Below are 12,793 nucleotides of genomic sequence, written 5' to 3' on the forward strand. Positions count from 1 at the left end.
ACTCGGGCTATCAATATGTAAAAAACAAAACACATGTGTAGGTTATGACTTACCCCTATCTATCTATCTATCTATCTATCTATCTATCTATCTATCTATCTATCTATCTATCTATCTATCTATCTATCTATCTATCTATCTATCTATCTATCTATCTATCTATCTATCTATCTATCTATCTATCTATCTATCTATCTATCTATCTATCTATCTATCTATCTATCTATCTATCTAATATAATATGAATAGACTATAAACCGCTACTCTTTTTTCTCAGACTTTTTACATTCCTCTTGAATCTTTCTCTCTCAGTTTTTCTGTGTGACTGTGAAGAGGTGTGATCTAAGCAGACTGTCATCATATAGGAAGTAGAGGGGTTTGTCAGAAGGACTATAGTTCTAGAGAAAGTCACTTGTCAGTGGGGACAGAATGGAGAGCACCTTGCTCTGTTTGCTACTAGGTAAGTACTGAGTTAGTGTGTGTGTGTATGAACACTAATTACCTGATTTACTAAGCCCTTAAGGTAAAAAGGAATAAGACATTAATGGAAATGAAGACAGTTTCAAGCTTTAATTTGTTTTTTTTTATCCCTTATTGAGAAAACATTAGTAAACGGCACTAAAAGGAAATTGCAGCAAAATATGGTGTAGATATGGAGTAAGACTGTTGCATCACGGTGAGAACCTGAGCTTATAGAGATGATGCCATGCAGACATGGTTAGTGTGGTGGTGTGCATTTAGCCAGGTCATACCTCAGGAACTAAAGAGTGGTGTTAACTCAGTGGATGCAAAATGTGCTGTCAATGACAATGAATACAAAATGTAATATTTGTTGGATGTGTTGTAGTATCAAGTTGTGATTATTGTAAATGGTTGAGGGTTCCTTTGCTACAGTTATAGTAAACTGTGTTAAGAGATGAATGAGTGGTGTTTTGGTGTTTTTGGTCTCTGTACTCTCACTGTGTGCAGAACATGGGAAGTCAGTGGCCATTTATAGCTGCAGTCTGTAATTCAAACTACCTTAAAATGGCCACCATGCCACTTGTTGTGGTATACGGCTGAGGGAAGGGACTAAGGAAATTCATTCATCTACATTGTTCACAATAATTGTCATAAAATAAACATATATTTTGGGTTATGATGGAATAAGACTTGAATTGCTGTGATTCATTTAGTAGTGTAGAAATATATGTAGAAAACGATTGCATCTTTAAAATAAAGCACAGGATGGATTTGGTAAACAGTAACATGAATATGGAATGTTGTTATTTATTTCAAAACTAATATTGGAGCAATGTGACTTTCTTTGCTGTAGTGCTGAGTACACACATCTACTCTGGACACTCTGAAGATGATGATGGTAGATATTTGTACACTTGATCAAGCCTTCATCTCTTAATGCTTCATTATATTTCTTTGTGATGTTTAAAGCTGCTTTTGGATAGACATATGTTGTGTTTTGAGTGTCTCAAAATAACATTTGTAAAGCAATTTTATCATGCTGGTTTTATTTTGAGCAGGACAGGCAAAGGCTGATCTGACCATACACCCCAAATCCTCCCAGATATTCAGTGGAGAGTCTGTTACTCTCAGATGTAACATAAAGAGAGGAGAAGTCACTGACTGGAAATACACATGGCTCAAGGATGGTGTGGACTTCCTCAGTAAGAAGCATGAATATGAGATCAGTGAGGTTAAGATGTCAGACAGTGGTGACTACTGGTGTCTCGGTACACATATTGAACATAAGAAGTTTTCTAAGTGGAGTGATCCAGTCAGACTTACGGTGACAGGTAAGTCATCTTATCTCTCATTCACATCAGTGCCTCCATGCCCATAACCACTTGACATTTGGCCCCATTTTAAGGATGCTATTTTGTAGTTAAAAAAATGTCAGCCTACCATTGCTGTTCAGATTCCTCCATTAATTCTTCCTCATTTCATTTGATAATTGAAGAAATATGGGGTAAGAGCATACTTTTAACTGATTGGTGCACTAATTGCATTTGTCTTCATTTAACTGTTTCCTCAGCTCTGCCTACAGCCTCAGTGAAGATAGTCACTACCCAGGAACCACTGTACTCCGGAGACACAGTCAAGCTGCAGTGTGACATATCAGACCACACAGACTGGACGTACCACTGGTTAATAAATAAAGAACGGCTTTCCAGTCACACCAGTAAAACCACCACCATCTTTCTCTCTGACCAGGCTGGTCAGTACCAGTGTGAGGGGACAAGGAAAAGACGGCCCCAGAAGTCATATCTCAGCTCATCTCTCCACATCAGCGTCACTGGTGAGCTAATTATTTATCTTCAATCACTATCTGGACATTCAAAAATCTGAGCCAATGAGGGTTCATCTAATTACATATGTACAGTATACACTGTAAATTGAAACTGAATAGAGTGAACATACCCCTAAAATCAGCTTTTATCAAAACTTAACTGCAACAGCTAAATAATTAAAAATGGCCAAGCATGTATCCAGATGTTTTGATATTCTGCTATCTGTTTTCTTAGCTCTGCCTGCAACTACACTGACCGTAAATCCAAACCCTGCATACACTGGAGAGATAGTAACTCTGACGTGTTCAGTGGGGTCTGACAGTGACTGGAGCTATACATGGTACAAAGACAAAACTAAGAAAGTAGTGCCCTTGTCTGGTAGACACACTACAACAGGAGCCACCTTCACCATCAGTAGAGCTGCTGAGTCTGACAAGGGTCTCTACTGGTGTCAGGGAGAGATCCAGTCCAGATCCATATCATCAATCATCAGTGATCCTGTCACTATCACTGTGAAAGGTGAGTTACTTTGTTTTGTGTTTTTTATCATACAAATGGACACTATTTATATTGAGTAAATCATGTAGACATGATCCATGTACTGTTGAAGTCGAAACTTTACGTACACCTTCGCCAAATACATTTAAACTCAGTTTTTCACAATTCCTGACATTTAATCCTAGTAAAAATTCCCTGTCTTAGGTCAGTTAGGATCACCACTTTATTTTAAGAATGTGAAATGTCAGAATAATAGTAGAGAAAATTATTTATTTCAGCTTTTATTACTTTCATCACATTCCCAGTGGGTCAGAAGTTTACATACACTCAAATAGTATTTGGTAGCATTGCCATTAAATTCTTTAACTTGGGTCAATCGCCCTCCAGGTTCCCTTGGAGAGTTCATCAATGAGCTTGACGCCTTGATAAGTTCCTTTCCTGAGGATGGCTCACCCTTCACAGTTTTGGGGGATTTCAACCTCCCTACGTCTACATTTGACTCATTTCTCTCTGCCTCCTTCTTTCCACTCCTCTCCTCTTTTGACCTCACCCTCTCACCGTCCCCCCCTACTCACAAGGCAGGCAATACGCTTGACTTCATCTTTACTAGATGTTGCTCTTCTACTAATCTCACTGCAACTCCCCTCCATGTCTCCGACCACTACTTTGTATCCTTTTCTCTCTCGCTCTCCTCCAACACTACTCACTCTGCCCCTACACAGATGGTAACGCGCCGCCGCAACCTTCGCTCTCTCTCTCCCACTACTCTCTCCTCTTCCATCCTATCATCTCTTCCCTCTGCTCAATCCTTCTCCCTCCAATCTCCTGATTCTGCCTCCTCAACCCTCCTCTCCTCCCTTTCTGCATCCTTTGACTCCCTGTGTCCCCTATCCTCCCGGCCGGCTCAGTCCTCCCCTCCAGCTCCGTGGCTTGATGACTCATTGCGAGCTCACAGAACAGAGCTCCGGGCAGCGGAGCGGAAATGGAAGAAAACTAAACTCCCTGCCGACCTGGCATCTTTTCACTCCCTCCTCTCTACATTTTCTTCATCTGTTTCTGCTGCTAAGGCCACTTTCTACCACTCTAAATTCCAAGCATGTGCCTCTAACCCTAGGAAGCTCTTTGCCACATTCTCCTCACTGCTGAATCCTCCCCCCCCCCCCCCCTCCCTCTCTGTGGATGACTTCGTCAACCACTTTGAAAAGAAGGTTGACGACATCTGATCCTCGTTTGTTAAGTCTAATGACACTGCTGGTCCTGCTCACACTGCCCTACCCTATGCTTTGACTTCTTTCTCCCCTCTCTCTCCAGATAAAATCTTGCGACTAGTGACTGCAGGCCGCCCAACAACCTGCCCGCTTGACCCCATCCCCTCCTCTCTTCTCCAGACCATCTCCAGTGACCTTCTCCCCTACCTCACCTCGCTGATCAACTCATCCTTGACCGCTGGCCATGTCCCTTCCGTCTTCAAGAGAGCGAGAGTTGCACCCCTTCTCAAAAAACCAACACTCGATCCCACTGATGTCAACAACTACAGACCAGTATCCCTTCTTTCTTTTCTTTCCAAAACTATTGAGCGTGCCGTCTTTAACCAACTCTCTTGCTATCTCTCTCAGAATGACCTTCTTGATCCAAACCAGTCAGGTTTCAGGACTGGTCATTCAACTGAGACTGCTCTTCTCTGTGTCACGGAGGCTCTCCGCACTGCTAAAGCTAACTCTCTCTCCTCTGCTCTTGTCCTTCTAGACCTGTCTGCTGCCTGTGATACTGTGAACCATCAGATCCTCCTCTCCACCCTCTCCGAGCTGGGCATCTCCGGCGCGGCTCACTCCTGGATTGCGTCCTACCTGACTGGTCGCTCCTACCAAGTGGCGTGGCGAGAAGCTGTCTCCGCACCACGTGCTCTCACCACTGGTGTCCCCCAGGGCTCAGTTCTAGGCCCTCTCCTTTTCTCCCTATACACCAAGTCACTTGGCTCTGTCGTATCCTCACATGGCCTCTCCTATCATTGCTACGCTGACGATACACAACTAATCTTCTCCTTTCCCCCTTCTGATAACCAGGTGGCGAATCGCATCTCTGCATGTCTGGCCGACATATCAGTATGGATGACGGATCACCAACTCAAGCTGAACGCTGGCAAGACGGAGCTGCTCTTCCTCCCGGGGAAGGACTGCCCGTTCCATGATCTCGCCATCACGGTTGAAAACTCTGTTGTGTCCTCCTCCCAGAGTGCGAAGAGCCTTGGCGTGACCCTGGACAACACCCTGTCGTTCTCCGCTAACATCAAGGCGGTGACCCGATCCTGCAGGTTCATGCTCTACAACATTCGGAGTGTACGACCCTGCCTTACACAGGAAGCGGCACAGGTCCTAATCCAGGCACTTGTCATCTCCCGTCTGGATTACTGCAACTCGCTGTTGGCTGGGATCCCTGCCTGTGCCATTAAACCCCTACAACTCATCCAGAATGCCGCAGCCCGTCTGGTGTTCAACCTTCCCAAGTTCTCTCACGTCACCCCCCTCCTCCGCACACTCCACTGGCTTCCAGTTGAAGCTCGCATCCGTTACAAGACCATGGTGCTTGCCTATGGAGCAGTGAGGGGAACGGCACCTCCGTACCTTCAGGCTCTGATCAGTCCCTACACCCAAACGAGGGCATTGCGTTCATCCACCTCTGGCCTGCTGGCTCCCCTTCCTCTGCGGAAGCATAGTTCCCGCTCAGCCCAGTCAAAACTGTTCGCTGCTCTGGCACCCCAATGGTGGAACAAGCTCCCTCACGACGCCAGGACAGCGGAGTCACTCACCACCTTCCGGAGACATTTGAAACCCCACCTCTTTAAGGAATACCTGGGATAGGATGAAGTAATCCTTCTAGCCCCCCCCAAAAAAAAAAAAAAAACATTGTTGTAAAGTGGTTAACCCACTGGCTATAGGGTGAATGCACCAATTTGTAAGTCGCTCTGGATAAGAGCGTCTGCTAAATGACTTAAATGTAAATGTAAATGTCAAACGTTTTGGGTAGCCTTCCACAAGCTTCCCACTATAAGTTGGGTGAATTTTGGCCCATTCCTCCTGACAGAGTTGGTGTAACGGAGTCCGGTTTGCAGGCCTCCTTGCCCGCACACGCTTTTTCAGTTCTGCCCACAAATGTTCTATAGGATTGAGGTCAGGGCTTTGTGATGGCCACTCCAATACATTTACATTTACATTTTAGTCATTTAGCAGACGCTCTTATCCAGAGCGACTTACAGTTAGTGAGTGCAAACATTTTCATACTGGCCCCCCGTGGGAAACTTGACTTCGTTATCCTTAAGCCATTTTGCTACAACTTTGGAAGTATGCTAGGGGTCATTGTCCATTTGGAAGACCCATTTGCGACCAAGCTTTAACTTCCTGACTGATGTCTTGAGATGTTGCTTCAATATATCCACATATATTTCCTTCCTCATGATGCCATCTATTTTGTGAAGTGCACCAGTCCCTCCTGCAGCAAAGCACCCCCACAGCATGATGCTGCCACCCACGTGCTTCAAGGTTGGGATGATGTTCTTCGGCTTGCAAGAGCCCCGTTTTTCCTCCAAACATAACAATGGTCATTATGGCCAAACAGTTCTATTTTTGTTTCATCAGACCTGAGGACATTTCTCCAAAAAGTATGATCTATGTCCCTATGTGCAGTTGCAAACCGTAGTCTGGCTTTTTTATGGCGGTTTTGGAGCAGTGGCTTCTTCCTTGCTGAGCGGCCTTTCAGGTTATGTCGAAATAGGACTTGTTTTACTGTGGTTAAAGAAACTTTTGTACCTGTTTCTTCCAGCATCTTCACAAGGTCCTTTGCTGTTATTCTGGGATTGATTTGCACTTTTCGCACCAAAGTACGTTAATCTCTAGGAGACCAAACGCGTCTCCTTCCTGAGCGGTATGACGGCAGCGTGGTCCTATGGTGTTTATACTATTGTTTGTACAGATGAACGTAGTACCTTCAGGCGTTTGGAAATTGCTCCCAAGGATGAACCAGACTTGTGGAGGTCTACAATTTTTTTTCTGAGGGCTTGGCTGATTTCTTTTGATTTTCCCATGATGTCAAGCAACGAGGCACTGGGTTTGAAGGTAGGCCTTGAAATTCATCCACAGGTACACCTCAAATTGACTCAAATGATGTCAATTAGCCTGCCTTGACATCATTTTCTGGAATTTTCCTTGCTGTTTAAAGGCACAGTCAACTTAGTGCATGTAATCTTCTGACCCACTGGAATTGTGATACAGTGAATTATAAGTGAAATGATCTGTCTGTAAACAATTGTTGGAGAAAATACTTGTGTCATGCACAAAGTAGATGTCCTAACCGACTTGCCAAAACTATAGTTTGTTAACAAGAAATGTGTGTAGTGGTTGAAAAACGAGTTTTAAGGACTCCAACCTAAGTGTATGTAAACTTCCGACTTCAACTGTATAAATGAATAGTTACAGTACTTCCTACAGAAGTAAGATCATACGTTGGAGAGATTTGTGCTCTGAGTGCATTTGTCTTCATATATAACTGTGTTTCCACAGCTCTGCCTACTGCCTCAGTGAAAGCCTCTCCACAGGGTCCCGTCTATTCTGGAGAGACAGTCACTCTGCAGTGTGACACATCAGACTACAGAGACTGGACGTACCGCTGGCACAGAGACAACCAACTGCTTCCCAGTCCGCCCAGTGAAACCATCACCTTCTCTCTCTCTGACCAAGCTGGTCCGTACCAGTGTGAGGGGACAAGAACAAGACGGCCCCAGATGACGTATCTCAGCCCATCTGTCACCATCATTGTTGCTGGTGAGTTTAAAAACATTACCATCACTTACTTAAATGTTGAGAAGGATAAGATCTTCATAATATTCTATTCTGTGAAAGTCTTTTTTTAAACAACATTTTTAGGAAAAAAACAGAATCATATTTTCAATTCACACCAAAACAACTCAACATACACCCATAATGGACTTTTATAGTATGAAAACGTTCCAGCAACAACTAAATCTTTGGATATTGCTAAGCATGTATCCAGATCTTTAAATTATGCTCTTTTCTCACAGCCCTGCCCAAAGCTACACTGACCATAAATCCAAACCCTGTGTACACTGGAGAGACAGTAACTCTGACGTGTTCAGTGGGGTATGACAATGCCTGGAGCTATACATGGTACAAAGACAACACTAAGAAAGTAGTGCCCCAGTCTGACAGACACACTACAACAGGAGCCATTTTCACCATCAGTAGACCTGCTGTGTCTGACCAGGGCCTCTACTGGTGTCAGGGAGAGATCCAGTCCAGATCCATATCATCAATCATCAGTGATCCTGTCAATATCACTGTGATTGGTGAGGAATTGTGTGTGTGTGTGTGTGTGTGTGTGTGTATCTGTGTGTGTGTGTGTAGACATCACTGTATATGTCAGTATTCTGATGACTAGATCTTCATAAGTCAGACAGCTCAGACTGCATACTGTATGTTCAGAAATGGCAACTTATGATGTGGTCATATTGTGATAAATGCTGATCAACATTATTTTACATTCTAAGTTGTGTGATTGTATTTATTGTCTGTGGTGTGTCTGTACAGATAGACCTGTGGCTGTTCTGACCCTCCAACCCAACTGGCCTCAGATATTCAGTGGAGAGACTGTCACACTCAGATGTGACATACAGGGAGGAGAAGAGATTGAGTATGCTTTTTATAACAGTGGGAAGTCGGTCTACACGAATACAGAGCCTGAGTACAGAATCAGTCCTGCAAAGAATGGTCTATATACCTGTGAAGGTCTTCAGAAAATCAATGGCTTAAAACACTCCGAGACAAGTAATGCTATAAAATTGACCGTGTTAGGTAAGTCTGTTTTTATGGGATTGCAAGAGAAAGAGAAAGGGATGAGGTCAAATAGCAGACAGTGAGAACAATGATGGAACTAAACTTATTTTGATTTTGGTGTAAGGTACAATACCATGGGTAAACATTTTATACTAAAATGATTTAATTAAAGAACAAACATTTTAATTGTGTCATCTCCTTCATAACAGATAAACCCCAAGCTGTCCTGAGTGTCTCTCCTCAATGGCTGAACCCTGGAGACTCAGTTACTCTGAGCTGTGGGGTTAAAGAGTCATCTACAGGCTGGAGGTTCTTCTGGTACCGAACTGTTCCCTACAGAGCTGGGTTACCCTTCCTATTGGACAGGTCCTACTCTGTAGAGCCTCTATCTGGGAAAGGGACTACTGAAGACTCCTACACTCTGATCCCTGCTGGTCCTAATCACACAGGAGGATATGTGTGTAGAGCTGGGAGAGGAGACCCAGTCTATGACACACTCTACAGTGAACCTCAGTTTCTCTGGTCAGGAGGTAACTAACTGCATTGAAACTGCATTTAACCACATTTAAGTCATCCTCATGTGTATATATAACTATAAGTTTGACTTTTTCTCTATGTATCAGACCTGCATCCTTCAGTGTCTCTCAGAATAAGACCCAACAGAACTCAACACTTTACATCAAAGTCTTTCTCACTGAGCTGTGAGGAGAAGGGAAACTCTACTGGATGGAGACTGAAGAGATACAGAGAGAGAGGAGTGGAGTCAGGGTGTGGTTCTAACTGGGGATCAATAGCAGGGTCCACACGTACCATCAGGTCCACACTTGAAAAGGACAGTGGAGTGTACTGGTGTGAGTCTGGATCAGGAGAGTACAGTAATGCTGTCAACATCACAGTGGCTGGTATGTCTATTATACAACATTCACTAACCTTTTTTACATTTCAATGTATGATAATGATGTTCATTTCTGAAACTGAATGAATGTATCTCATATAAAATGCAAGCTCATAAGACGTTAATATATTGTGAGTGATTACTCCAGATTTACAGTTGTATTTATATATTATGTTACACAGCTGGTGCTGTGATCCTGGAGAGCCCTGCCTATCCCATGACTGAGGGAGACTCTGTGACTCTGCGCTGTACAAATAGAAATCAGGAAACAAACCCAAACCCCAAGGTTGATTTCTACAAAGATGGAGTACTCATCAGGAATGAGACCACAGGAGAGATGACCATCCCTGCAGTATCCAAGTCAGATGAAGGCTTCTATAAGTGTAAATCTAATGAAGGAGAATCACCAGAGAGCTGGGTGACAGTGAGAGGTGAGAAAATAATTATGATCACCTTACATTTGTATAATATCTGTGGTCATCAGTGATTTGTATTGTTAAAAAGCATACTGTAGGTTTGGAGTTGCAAGCTCAGGCTGGTCATCTGATCTCAAGTCAGTTGTCAAATACATCATGTATCTACAGAATTGTTTCACTTTGTCCACTACTTTATTTATTTTCTATAACTACCTCAGAGTCTGATGGTGATTTGCTGTTCTCTCTCCAGGCATAACTCCTGGACCCTCTACATCAGTCCTAGTAGTAGTGGTTGTGGGCCTGGTTGTTGCTGGTGTTCTGCTGGCCATTCTCCTGGTACTGCTGTGTCGATATAAAAACGCCAAAGGTGAGACTTTTATCAATTCTCATTTAACTTGTTTAAGAGACAAATGTCTCATTTCAAAAGTTCAAAACAATAACGTCCTGATATAATTATATGCATTTTTCATTACAGGTTCCTGTTGTAACAGGATATTCTCGTGAGTACACCTGTCTTTCAACTACGTTCCTTTTCATACAGTAAAATATCATCTGTGTGTTTCATGAGTATCTCTCTCCATGTAGGCCCCCCCAGCCACACAGCACCAACCTGGACCCCCAACAGGACCAAGGATCTACCCAGGGCCAGGTTCCTGATGCTGGGTATACACGTCTGCAGCATGGTCAGTCTCTCAGCCCAGATCACTATCACTCTCCTCTCTCTGTAACTTCATCCAGTGACATTTCACCATCCACTTTGTGTTAAACATGTTAATGTACTCTGTCCCTAGGCAATCTGAGGCATAACTAACTAATTAATCTTTCTCTCTCTTCTTTGACCAATTGGTGGCGCTAACATCTACGGTACAATCACTCCCTCAGACAATAATGACAATGGTACTGTTAATGTATGTTAAGTTTAGCATGAATACAGTATAGAGTTGTTGTTGCAGTTGTTCTTCATATGTTTAATATGACTAGCATACTAAGACTAAGTAGAGATATTAGTGTATTACCTGTATGTTTCAGATGCTGCTGCTGCTACTGCTGGACCAAGTGATGTGATGTACGCCCAGATTCAACTCAAAAAGTTGGACAAGAAAAAGAAAAGTAATTCTTAACTGTCACATAAATTAATACAAAATGTAGCATTGTTTTTTACTCATCAAATTTGATACAAACTTACAAATTATCTCCTCCTCCTCCTCTTCCTTCCCCTCCTCCTCCTTAGAAAAGCCAGCTGTTCCAAAAGAAAATCCAGTCTATTCTGAGGTCAAGACAGGGAAGGCCACAGGTAAGACCCATTCTACAGGTCGGCAGTCAGTGAAATCTAAATGTACAATTTTGGAATTTCAATGAAGATGCAGAATATGCAATAAGCTATTTCCTTAATTTGTTGACTGGATATTTCAATTTTCAGCAGCAACTGGACATGCTGAGGTTGACCTTAAACAGAAGGCCAAAGCCAAGAAGAAGAAAGGTAAGACTAGAAATCCCTCCTTCCATATTCCCCCTATCATAACCTCACACCTCTTTGACCCCACATTGACTAGCTGTATATTATTATGTATATAACTGTTCTATTATTCTGATGTTTATCCTCACCCCTTACAGAAACAGAAACCCCACCTGAGGCAGATTCGGTCTATTCTCAAGTGAAGCCAGTCACAGCCCCAGGTAAGACTAATAGCCATATGCTATTGATACTTAATATGATACTAATATGGAACTATTTCTCTGAAGTATAATGTATGTATTTAAAGTACGTATTTTTGTTTGATTCTTAAGAGTTTGTTTGACTGCATGTCCTAAACAACTTTGTGTGGTGATATGTTGCAGGACCTTGAGGGGGGCAGGGATGGAGGAATGGAGGGATGGAGGGATTGAGGGATGGAGGGATGGAGTGATGGAGGGATGGAAGGATGGAGGGATGGAGGGATGGAAGGATGGAGGGATGGAGTGATGGAAGGATGGACGGATGGAAGGATGGAAGGATGGAGTGATGGACGAATGGAGGGATGGAGGGAGGAATGGAGGGACACACCATCAGAGGAGGAGCGGAAGGAAACGCGGGAACATGGATTATGAATGCTCAATGCACACAAGCAAACAGACACACACACAATAACACCTTGTACTTTAAGTTTTTTTTTTTCGTATTTTTTTTACCAATAGATATATTTTACTTAAGCATGGTTTAATTGTGTATTACTGTTACAGCTTTATATAAAATATAAGGTGTAATGATAACGGATCTTATCTGCAGCTACAGGAATTATCTGCCTTGTATTGTGTATTGAGTATTATTGTTTTGTTGTAAATGTGTTAAAATGTATTATCTTTAAAGTATTATATCTGTCATTCAGATGATACAATAACATATTTGTATATGAATTTCCAAAATATTATAGGTATTATTCAAATTTTCTTCTAATGACCTGTACTTTTACAATATCTTTGCATTGTGATTTTTTAATAAACTATTTTTATCCACCTGATGGCGTGAGTGCTTTCTTACAGTAAATGGATATTCTCACCATCATCAACTTTTCCATATAACCTGCTTTGGTCAAACCTCCTTTCAGCCTAATATAGATCTTAGGCTCCTAAATGTGTGAGTTAAAGTAAAAATGCCGTACCCCATTGAGATTTTCAGAATGACTTTTTGGGGAAGTGTGCCTTCTCAGTTTTATGATGTCATATTCAAACAGACCACCATAGTCCCTGTGCCCAAGAAAGCGAAGGTAACCTTCCTAAATGATTAGTCCTCTCCTGTACTCCTTGTTCACCCACGACTGCGTGGCCAAGCACGACTCAACACCATCATTAAGTTTGCTGACGACACAACAGTGG

At 42.6% G+C, this 12,793-nt stretch overlaps 2 long non-coding RNA genes across 2 annotated transcripts; both read left to right on the forward strand.

Moving 5' to 3' along the window:
• The first annotated feature begins 410 nt into the window (after positions 1-410).
• On the forward strand, positions 411-1,793 carry LOC311132087. Its single transcript, XR_014613480.1, has 3 exons — positions 411-460; positions 1,316-1,360; positions 1,521-1,793. It is a non-coding gene; the product is annotated as an uncharacterized lncRNA (long non-coding RNA).
• An 8,413-nt stretch (positions 1,794-10,206) lies between these two features.
• LOC311132341 lies at positions 10,207-10,603 on the forward strand. The gene is made up of 3 exons (XR_014613516.1): positions 10,207-10,307; positions 10,416-10,440; positions 10,526-10,603. It is a non-coding gene; the product is annotated as an uncharacterized lncRNA (long non-coding RNA).
• Positions 10,604-12,793: the final 2,190 nt, after the last annotated feature.

Source organism: Coregonus lavaretus (genome assembly GCF_964263955.1).
Source record: "Coregonus lavaretus genome assembly, chromosome: 7".
In the NCBI taxonomy this organism is placed as follows: Eukaryota; Metazoa; Chordata; class Actinopteri; order Salmoniformes; family Salmonidae; genus Coregonus; species Coregonus lavaretus.